Below are 11,319 nucleotides of genomic sequence, written 5' to 3' on the forward strand. Positions count from 1 at the left end.
AGTTTTAACGCAGGGACTTACTGTAACTTTATAGTCTCCACAAAGACGCACTTTGTTCCCTGGTTTTTCGACTACCACCAACGGTGGGGCCCAGTCACTTTGCGTTACACCCATCAGCACCCCCTCAGCTTGTAGGCTATCTAGCTCTTCTTTAACTCGCTCCCTTATGGCATATGAATCCAAACGTACCTTGCAGAACACTGGTAAGCTACCTTCTTTTAGGGAAAGTTTCGCTTGAAAGCCCTTTATTAGTCCTAACCCAGGAGTGAAAACACTGGCATACCTTTTCACAAGGTTGTCCGCCCTTGCACCGTGTGAATGCCATTCAAGTCGACGTCCAGGTTCTCAATCCAATCGCGTCCAAGTAGCGCTGGCTTGTTTCCTGGCACTACAACTACTGGTAGAATCTTGCGCTGTCCGTTGTACTCGACCGGAACCTCGGCTTGCCCCTTCACTTCCAGTGGTGCTCCTCCGTAAGTCTTCAGCTTAACCGTAGATGGTGTGAGCGGTAGAGGATTCACTAGCTGCTTCCATAGGTCTTCCGATGTCAGAGAAACAGCGGCTCCTGTGTCTACTTGCATCTGCACGCGCTTCCTTCCGAGCATAAGTTCTACCTGATACGGCTGCTTCGCAAGACCGGCGTGATGTACGGCGTAGAGCATCATCTCATTATCTTCTTGCTGGTCGGCAACGGCGTGAATTTTTCCCGCACCCGGCGGGCGTTGTCCGCATACTCGAGCCAAGTGACCCATGCGTTTGCAGCTGTAGCACCTTGCTTTCCGATAAAGAGAAGAAATAGCGTCATGGTCTTGCCCGCAACGGTGACACTTTGTCTTGGTTGCCTCGTATTGCTTGCCTGGCTTGCCCGCAAATGCCTATTTCCTGCCTGTCTTCCTTATCGCATGGACGTCGGCTTCGTTCCACTGCCAGGTCGAAACCCCCTCGACTCCTCCCACGAAACACACAAGCAGCTATTTGGTGTCTAAAAGATGTCTTGAACGGATAATTCAAAAGTCTAATAGCTGTCCTGGTCAAGACATTTCCAACCGTGGACGTCTACAGGCACTTCAGTAAGCCCTGCTAACGTTACGCTAAAATTTGGCTAATAAACATTTCGACAAGAACAACTTCAAGAATTGTATTAGACGTTCCCAGAATTCTGTAATAATGACTTTGGAAACATTATGCAGGCTTTTATAAAACATCTTGACAAGAACAAGTTAAGAATATGATTAGACGTTCCCCGAATTCTGTTAATTCTGTTATAAATTCTAACAGAATTCTGGGGACGTGTAACAAAATTCTTGATTAAGCTACAAAAGCCTGCATATTGTTTCCGAAGTCATAACATATAATGGCGGCAGAAACAATACGCAGGCTTTTATAGCTGTTTTATAGCAGCATTTATAGATTGTCATTCTACAGTGACATGGTAAGCAACATTATTGGCCACTTCTTCCTCATACCATGCATCCGTAGGCTAGTTTCATAGTACACATGTTACTATATAGAACTGAAAATTAAATTGAAGCATTACATTATGTTATTTATAATAACTTGCATAAAATTGTTTAACATATATAAAATGTGCAATACACATCCAAAGCAAATGAGCTTAACAACATGCAGAAAAAAATTACCAGACCTTGTGAGAAAGTGGCTTTATTGACTAATAAATTAAAGGACATGCAGAATTATTTAACAAAATTTTTAATACAGTAGAAAAGGTGACCACAGAAAATAAGACGTAGCTGCAGTAACCACAGCAATCCAGGTCCCTTCCCTCTTGGATACCGCTGCCTGCCCACAGAAGTTCGCTCTGTAACACAACAGTCAAGAAAAAAGTGAGTAAGCCACACTTGATTTACAATAAAGATGTGCGATTCTGTATTTCAAATAGCAACATATGCGCCGTTGTTTTACCTCGGTCGCATTTACTTTATAAATTTAAGCAATACTTTCTCTCAAAATCTTATGCTGTACGACGACGTTCACAATTATGTTGCAGATATGATATTGACACATATACATGTTTATCTTTCACCGGTGGCCGCTTTCCACCGGCTAACAAATGTTAAACGTTATCGCTCGGCGCAGGACGCGCCTGTATCGGAAGGTTATAGTACGTTATCGATGCTTCTTTCCGTTGCCTATTTTCTCCGACGCTTAAGTTATCTTATTGTATGACCGACGCGAATTGTCTAGAACTTTCTGGAAGACACTGCGGATACCAGGGATTATTCTGGAACATTCGATGACTCATGTATAAAAGCCAGCGCGTTTCACCGCAGATCAGATTTTCAACGATCGCCGACTGTATTCGCCCCTTTCGTTGTGCTTCGAGTGTAGCTTGCTTTTGTGGGTACAGGTTCGCCCAATAAAGAATCAGTTTCGTCATACACAGTTTTACGACTGTTTACTTCAGCGTCACTACTACGTGACAATATTGTACTGTGAAATAAGGAGCAGTGGGGATGTGGCTATGAGAGAGTGAGAACGACGACGAGAGATAAACCTTGTTTCCATGTTCGATCCGCTGTGCTACCTCTCGCTGCTTTATCGTTCCATTCGCGAACGCTCAGTGCCCCAAGTGCGTCGTGACAATATGAAAAAGCAACTCTAGAGTGAAGTTAACCTGGCAAATGGTTTGATCCACACACGACTTGCAGTAGGTCATTAGCAGTTAGATGGTTTGCAAACAAATCTCTTACAAGAGTATGCTACTTTTATTTAAGTAGTGGTGTTGGTGAGTTGTAGCAACAGGTGGGCTTAGCCTGACAATCAAGGCCGGCAACCGCTCCTTCCGAGTGTCTCTTACAATATCCCTGCGGTATTGTACCACATGTCAATAAACCCATTCTCTTCCTAAAGGGACCCTAAACACTTAACTAATCATAGAATGGCCTCAGAATATTAAAGGACGTCGTCTCACGAATCTCATGCCGTAAAAAGTTTTCCAATCCTCCAACTATAAGTGAAGTTACCACACCAATGCAAGACTATTTTCCTGCCTGCTAGCCTGCTGGAAGCTATACAGAGGAAAAGCCAAGAGAGTCCAGGTATACTACGTAAAGTCCCGGTATATTACGCAATGCAGCACGCTGCTGCCATCTTAAAGGCCACACGCAGCTAGAATTTCTGTAATCATTCAACCAAATATGTGAAACTCCGGCTTTACCTCCCAGATCACAAAAGAACATTCTGCTACATATCGTACATGCAAATATATTCGAGTCTAAACTTCGCGCCAGCACGGCCCCGCCAAAACAAAGGTGGCGTGCAAGTTGTAGCAGGTAAACGTATACGTACCGTAAGGAACTGTACTGTATCTGCAGGCGCTGCTCAAGGCTTGAACGTGAGCAAAAGATTTGGGAAGAGAATCATGAGCACTGGCGAGCGAACGCTTGCGAGCACGAGCACAACTAGAGCACTGCACGGCTAGAGCACTGCACGGGCCCGGGCCGACCCGAAAGCCCGGGCCCGTTGGCCGGGCGTTTGTCGGCGGGCTCGGGCCAAGCTCGCGCTTGAGGCCGCGGGCTCGGGCCGGACTAGAGCTTGAAGTCACAGGCCCGGGCCAGACTCGGGCCCGCTCAATAAAGGGCCTAAGTAGGCCTTTGAGCACACGCGACCGTTATGCATTGCATGGTTCAACGCATTCTGTGCCAAGCTGAAGTGGCACGTGCAAGTGACTGTATATCTTTTAAAAGAAAATAAGAAAATAAATTAAGTTCTCATTTTTAATACAGCTCTTTCAGCCGGGCGTAATGTGTCTGCTGAATCCAAAAATGTGGGCCGATCCTGGCAGTAGCTAGTGCAGAAAGGGTCCAAGTGCAATAGCACATACACCTGTGAACTAGTAAAGCTGAGCCTGGATAAGTCTAGCTAAGAATGGTGGGGATTACCTAAGCTTAGTCATCGATAGGCAATTGATAGCCAATAAATAGCTAGTTGATAATCGATCAATAATTATTAAATTCCGGAAATGCTGGGGGTGAGTTGGTAGTGCTTAGCCTAGCCCAAATACGTGGTCAATACTTTACGATAGCCAATCAATGTCTAATCGATAATCGATCAATAATCAATAAATTCGGATGACTTGGTAGTGCTTGGTGCCATACCTTATGCTAATGCCAATACCTTACCTTATGCCTATACCATACCTTATGCCTATACCAATGCCTTACTGTAGCCAATCGATAGCCAATCAATAGCTAATCGATAATCGATGAATTATTAATAAATTCGGATGGCTTTCTAGTGCTTGCACTTGGTAGTCAATACGTGGCCAATATTTTGCGATAGACAATCGATAGCCAATCAATTGGTAATTGATAATCAAGCAATAATATAAATTCTGGGAAATGCTGGGGATGACGTGGTAGTGCTTAGCCGAGCCCAAAAGCCAGGACGAGCTAGTTTCCCATCAGCTCCGCTGTCTCTTTAGCATTGCGCCGCCAGTGCAAGCTACGCTATTTTTTTTTTCTTTTCCACAAAAACGAACATTGATTCCGCGTAAGTGAAAATAAATTATACAAAGAACCGCTTCTCAAACCATTTCCATGTTACCGCTTTTGCAATTGCACTATTACCAGTGTCGATACTATTGCATAATTTTAGCGCTAAGGTCAGTTACTTTTGTGCTTCAATGCATAAAACAGCGTTTTCCTCAAAAAGTTAACTGGAACGCCCATGCATTTCGTCGGACACTTTGAAAATTAATATCTGGAAACTGGTTTAGTCCTGAGAATTTGTTCCAAGTGGATACGCCTTGCGATCTCAGCGGCGTTGATGAATGGTGTGCTGTAATATAATTATTTCAAAAGTTAATTAGCGTAATTATGTTATATAATTAGTTAGGCGTTTTGACCATCCATTAGGCCATCCATGTCAGAATTAGCTTGGAGCTACATAAAACAATTAGCCTCCTTAGAGCGTCGTCGCAATAATGCGAACACAATAAATCCTGAGATATGGTCAATTGCATACTTCAGAACACTCTATAAGCACCAGTCGTTAATACCTAACCTACCATTCACTTTGAACAAATACAAAACTGTCGATAATTTCAGTAAGAAAGAACTCAGCTCATAAACTGGTCGCTTGTAATGTATCTGATGTGATTCTTATTCTGCCTTTGTGTATGGTTCTGAGTATATAATGTACATCCTGTTTTGTTTTCTTAGCAAATGTTAATCTTGTAAAATTCAGTCCCATGCATGAGGAATAAGGATTATAAACAGGGATAAGGTGCCTCAGAAAGGCTGGCCAACGTTTCGATAGGAGGACCTATCTTCGTCAAAGGCGGCCTCGTCATCCTCGGCGGGTTAGTTTTAAAGGGTTAGTGGAGTGACGTCACGTCGATGTCCGCTGTGGCTGTCTCTAAAGGGAGAGACTGAAAAGAAAATGAGCGCCGGCGCTTGACTGGCTAGGCGCGGTTTCTAAGACGAGGGGACAAGAGCGGGAGAGCGAGAAAGTGGCAAAAAAAATTATAAAAAAAAAAAAAACTCCGTCAGAGGGGGTTGGGGGAGCGAGAGGCGAGTGAGCGTTCGGAGGAGTCGTGGTCGGCGTGCGTTTGGGGTCCCTGAAGAGCCTGTCAGTGTGCAGGTCACAATACGAGTTGAACTCGTATTGTAAGCCAATTGTTTTCCGATTGCTTATAGCACAGATCGAAATGTATCTACACATGTGTCACAAAAGAGCGCGTAATCCAAGCGCGCGCCGAGTGTCGCGCAAGCCCTCGAAAGAACACGCCGGTCCCGCGGCAACTTCAACAGAGGGGGAGAGCGCATACGCCTCAAGCAACCACGCTAACAACGGCGCCGAAACGTCTGGAACGAGGTTCGACGAAGCGACGTTAACCGGAGAGAGAGAGAGAGCACACGCGCGCGCCGAGACTCCTTCTCACCCGGCGAGCCGAGAGAGATAACTACAGCGTGAGCGTGCGTGAACAGCATGAGTCATCATCACCCCCCCTCGAGAATGTTCCGAAAGCAGCGGTCGAAGGCACGAGAAAAGAGTAGAAGCTTCCCAAGCTTTGGCCGTGCTACGGAATCACAACTCCGATCGAATGTTCGAGAAGGACCGTCGACGGCTATATAAACGCCGTGCGAGCATTGTCAGTTAGGAATCCAGGAGTCCAGTGAGGAATTCAGGAGTTGAGTCCGCACCGTGATGTAACGTGAAGACCAAGCGTCTGCGGAAGAAGGGGATTTCCCGGCAAGCTAGTCGACGAGTTCATCGAGCGTCTGCATTTCCGGAAGAGGTTCTTTCTTCGAGATTTGCTCCCAAGTTATGCCGAGATCGTCTGACTTCCAAGACCAACACTGGTGAATACGATTGGACACTTAGTGTTCCTTTTTATTTTGTGTTTTATGTGTTGGACTCTTAGTGCTTGTCGTTAATTATTTTCTTGTGTTTGATAATACCCATCTGATTTGTATTGTGTTGTGTCTAGCCTAAGTGTGCAAGTGTGTGTGTAACTGCCTTGTGTGAAGAATATATTTTGTTGTGTTTTGACAACTCTGGGCTCTGACTCGGTCTTTGGACAGCAACCGGCGTTCGCTGGCGCACCAGAGGGCCCACTCTTAATTGTCCTTGCTTTCGTGGGATTATTTTCGGAAGCTGATAAGTCGGCTTTGGAATTTAGTCCGGCGTCTGCGCCTCATTCACCGGGGTTTGTGACAATATTTCTGGCGTCCGCGACAGGACCTTTCTGGTGCAAATTGTGTGTCCATAGTAGGGAGAAAGAGCCTAGGGTCGTTTACATTGCTATTGTAAACGATTTTGAGTGTTGCACCACGTTTCGCTAACTTGTGTGCAGAGAGCAGTTCGATTGTTGAAATCTAGGCAGATAGCTTTTGCACGCGGCTAGAATTTTGAAGGGCATTATGGATCTCGAGAAATTAGTTGCCCTTGGTGAGAAGATGGGTCTTTCCGGAGCGGAATTACGGAAGTGGGTTAGCCAGAAGGAAAAGGAAGCTGTAGAAAGAGAGAAGCTAGCGGCCGAACGGGCCAAAGAAGAAAGAGAGGCGATGGAGCGAAGAGAAGAAAGAGAAGCGAAAGAGCGACAGATAAAAGAAGAAAGAGAGGCAATGGAGCGAAAAGAAGAAAGAGAAGCAAAGGAGCGACAGATCAGAGAAGAAAGAGAACTGAAATAGCTGAGAGAGAAAGACAGAGACAGCATGAGTTAGAACTCGAACGACTTCGATTGCAGCAGCGTACAGACGCTCCCGCCCAGGCAAGAGTCGATAGCACTGAAAGGGAAGAAACTAGCTTCCGTCTGAACCCAAGCAAACTGCTTGTGGCATTCGATGAAAGAAAAGATGATCTGGATGCTTACTTGCACAGATTTGAGACAGTTGCCAAAAGCCAGAATTGGCCAGAGGATCAATAGGCCACTGCGTTGAGCACGTGTTTGAGTGGCGAAGCACTTAGTGTGTACGGTAGGCTGACGCCAACCGATGCCTCTAATTATGGAAGGGTGAAAGCTGCGTTACTGAAAAGATTTAGGTTCACCGTAGAAGGCTTCCGAGATAAGTTTAGGACTGGTAAGCCAGCCGATGGCGAGACTGCCACGCAATTTGCCGCGCGGCTCAGTCACTATTTTGATAGGTGGACCGAACTTTCAGAGACTGCACAGGAGTACGATGCACTTAGAGAGCTTCTGATCAAGGAGCAATTACTCATCAGTTGCCACCCGAGCCTGTCACTCTATCTGAAAGAAAGGAAAGCTAAAACGCTTCAAGATATGTTGGAATTGGCAGATCAATTTTTGGAAGCACAGGGAGGCACCAATCTCTCTAAGATCAGAAAAGAGGAGCCAGAGGATGCAAAGAAACCGGCATCCGATGAAAGGAGAAACCCTCCGAAGCCTGTTCCGAGGTGTTATCTTTGTAACCGACTGGGCCATCATGCTAGCAGTTGTCGTACCAACTTTACACGCGCCAATGAGGTTAAATGTTTTAAATGTGGACGAACGGGGCACAAAGCCGATTCATGTTGCAACGGAGTGAAGGAAGCTCCCCAAGCATCCTGTGTGTATGCCCCGCCAAAACACCAAGAAGACATAAACGACGGCTTTGTAGAACTTCGAGACGGAAAAAGAATTCCAGTCGTTAATGCGGTGATGACCCAACGCCCCGAATTTCCCGATAAGGGAATGCCCGTACTTGCCGGAAAAATGGCAGGCAAACAAATTACGGTGTTACGAGATTCCGGCACCAGCACTGTGATAGTGCGAAGGGACTTAGTAAAGGACGAGGAGCTCACGGGCGAAACCACTTTAGTTTACCTGATCGACGGTACGGTTAGGAAGCTTGCCGAAGCCAAAATTGAGGTCGATACCCCCTATTACAGTGGGAAAGTCACTGCGCTTTGCATGGACCACCCACTGTACGACCTAATCATAGGAAACGTTGAGGGAGTTCGCGCCCCAGACGATCCGAAACCTTTGGAAGAAGAATTGAAGATCGAAACATCGACGATTGAAGAGCCACACGGAAAACCATCAACATCCGACGAGAACACCGCGGCAGCTGTCACCCGAACTCAAACAAAGATTCAGAGAAAACCTTTCCAGCTCCTTTCCACGCCCAATTCCGAAAATAAACCGACCGGGACCCATGACCACGCAAAACACTACTATCGAAAAACCAAGGACAGGAAATTTAAATTTAAGAACCGTTAACGATTAGTGTGTGGTGCAAAGCGTTTTGATTGAGTGCACCGAGTGTTTGTTTATGTATTTGTTTGTGTTCTATAAATTACCCTGTCATAGTTTTGTATACTTGTTGCACATGTTGTATTTCAAATATTTGCCTTGTTACGCGAGATATGTATTTTTGTATAGTACAAGTGTAATTGTTACGTGAGAGATGTATTATTGTATAGTACAAGTGTACATGTTACACGAGCGATGTGTTATTGTGTAGTCCAAGCGTACTTGTGTGACTTGTGTTTGTATTCGATGTATCGCAAGTGATGTGTGAATTGTGGTGGACTGATTTATGGACTTACGGACTCGTGTGTAGTGGACTTTTGTGCGCGCTTCTTTTGTGTTTCTTTGAATATTATTGCATAATATTCTTAAAGTGGGGGGCAGTGTCACAAAAGAGCGCGTAATCCAAGCGCGCGCCGAGTGTCGCGCAAGCCCGCGAAAGAACACGCCGGTCCCGCGGCAACTTCAACAGAGGGGGAGAGCGCATACGCCTCAAGCAACCACGCTAACAACGGCGCCGAAACGTCTGGAACGAGGTTCGACGAAGCGACGTTAACCGGAGAGAGAGAGAGAGCACACGCGCGCGCCGAGACTCCTTCTCACCCGGCGAGCCGAGAGAGATAACTACAGCGTGAGCGTGCGTGAACAGCATGAGTCATCATCACCCCCCCTCGAGAATGTTCCGAAAGCAGCGGTCGAAGGCACGAGAAAAGAGTAGAAGCTTCCCAAGCTTTGGCCGTGCTACGGAATCACAACTCCGATCGAATGTTCGAGAAGGACCGTCGACGGCTATATAAACGCCGTGCGAGCATTGTCAGTTAGGAATCCAGGAGTCCAGTGAGGAATTCAGGAGTTGAGTCCGCACCGTGATGTAACGTGAAGACCAAGCGTCTGCGGAAGAAGGGGATTTCCCGGCAAGCTAGTCGACGAGTTCATCGAGCGTCTGCATTTCCGGAAGAGGTTCTTTCTTCGAGATTTGCTCCCAAGTTATGCCGAGATCGTCTGACTTCCAAGACCAACACTGGTGAATACGATTGGACACTTAGTGTTCCTTTTTATTTTGTGTTTTATGTGTTGGACTCTTAGTGCTTGTCGTTAATTATTTTCTTGTGTTTGATAATACCCATCTGATTTGTATTGTGTTGTGTCTAGCCTAAGTGTGCAAGTGTGTGTGTAACTGCCTTGTGTGAAGAATATATTTTGTTGTGTTTTGACAACTCTGGGCTCTGACTCGGTCTTTGGACAGCAACCGGCGTTCGCTGGCGCACCAGAGGGCCCACTCTTAATTGTCCTTGCTTTCGTGGGATTATTTTCGGAAGCTGATAAGTCGGCTTTGGAATTTAGTCCGGCGTCTGCGCCTCATTCACCGGGGTTTGTGACAACATGGGTTCATGAAAATGTTGCGGATGGTTGAATGATCACTTTCCTGCTGTTTGATCGCTTGCACAGAAAGAAAACTCGCTATGCCCAGTTATTATTCTCCATTGAGTTCGCTGCTATGGAAATTAAGTTTATCACGTAAATCCGTCGCGATACAAGGTTGACTTGCATGCTTATGAAATTTAAACGATTTTTTTTGTAGTTTGTGCCTGTGGTGGTGTTAATGTCTTGTTTCTGGAGGTGGTGTTAGCCTAAATGTCAGCAACTGGCTGTCCAGGATTGGTTGTTAAGATTGTTTTACCTTAGTCAAAAGGTTTGCATCATGTGCGGTCATAAACATGGGTACTCTTTGTGTAGTTGAGAAGGATAAAGCTCACACACGGTCTCATCACACAGTTTCAGATTTCTGACACAGTTGTTGTAGTTCATGACAGAATACATCTTCCTTCTCCTCTTCTTCATATTTAAATAAATAGTACTAGTTGATCCCCAGCCTCTCAGCGCAATATTGCTGTAATGGCTGATAGTCGATGCCTGCTTGTTCGCACTTCAGAAAGCGTTCAATGCTAGCGTGCCTGTGGCATGCCCCGGTGTGTAGTGTACAGAGTGCTTGCTGTAAAAGGTATATATTAACATGACGTGCAAGAAACTGTTCAGCATTTGTGAGTTGCTTTTGCTTACCTGCACTGAGCCATGAGATACGGCGGGAGGTCCATGAAGGCACCTGAGGAAAAGGTCATTGTGACCTTCGTGGATGTTGACTGTGTGGTTGAGAATACTACTCCATGCAGCCACCACGAGGTCTGCATTCCCATGCACAGGCACACCAGTAGAGGTGGTTGACAATTGTCTGGATCCATTATTTGGGAGAACTGGAACCACCTTACCTTGATGTAGCAGTAATCTTTTTGCGGATACCTGTATGTGAATCACAACAACCATTGCACTTTGTAGAGGCAGAAAATCCTCAAGTAACGCAATGAACGGGGCTAGCCTGTGCACGTTCATGATTCTGTTGCAATGAGGCTTTACACTGAAACAATGCAAGACACAAACGCATAGCATGAAATGTAGTAATTTCGTGAGTACTGACAGATACTCTTGGTGTTTTTTCTGTTACAATGGCTTTATAACTATGTAGTACTGAGTTTTTACACTGAAATAATCCAACGCACAAAAAAAACATGGTGTTTCATCCTTCATGTGTCTTACGTTCTGTCAAT

This window comes from Dermacentor silvarum, chromosome 2, assembly GCF_013339745.2.
Source record: "Dermacentor silvarum isolate Dsil-2018 chromosome 2, BIME_Dsil_1.4, whole genome shotgun sequence".
NCBI classification, from domain to species: domain Eukaryota; kingdom Metazoa; phylum Arthropoda; class Arachnida; order Ixodida; family Ixodidae; genus Dermacentor; species Dermacentor silvarum.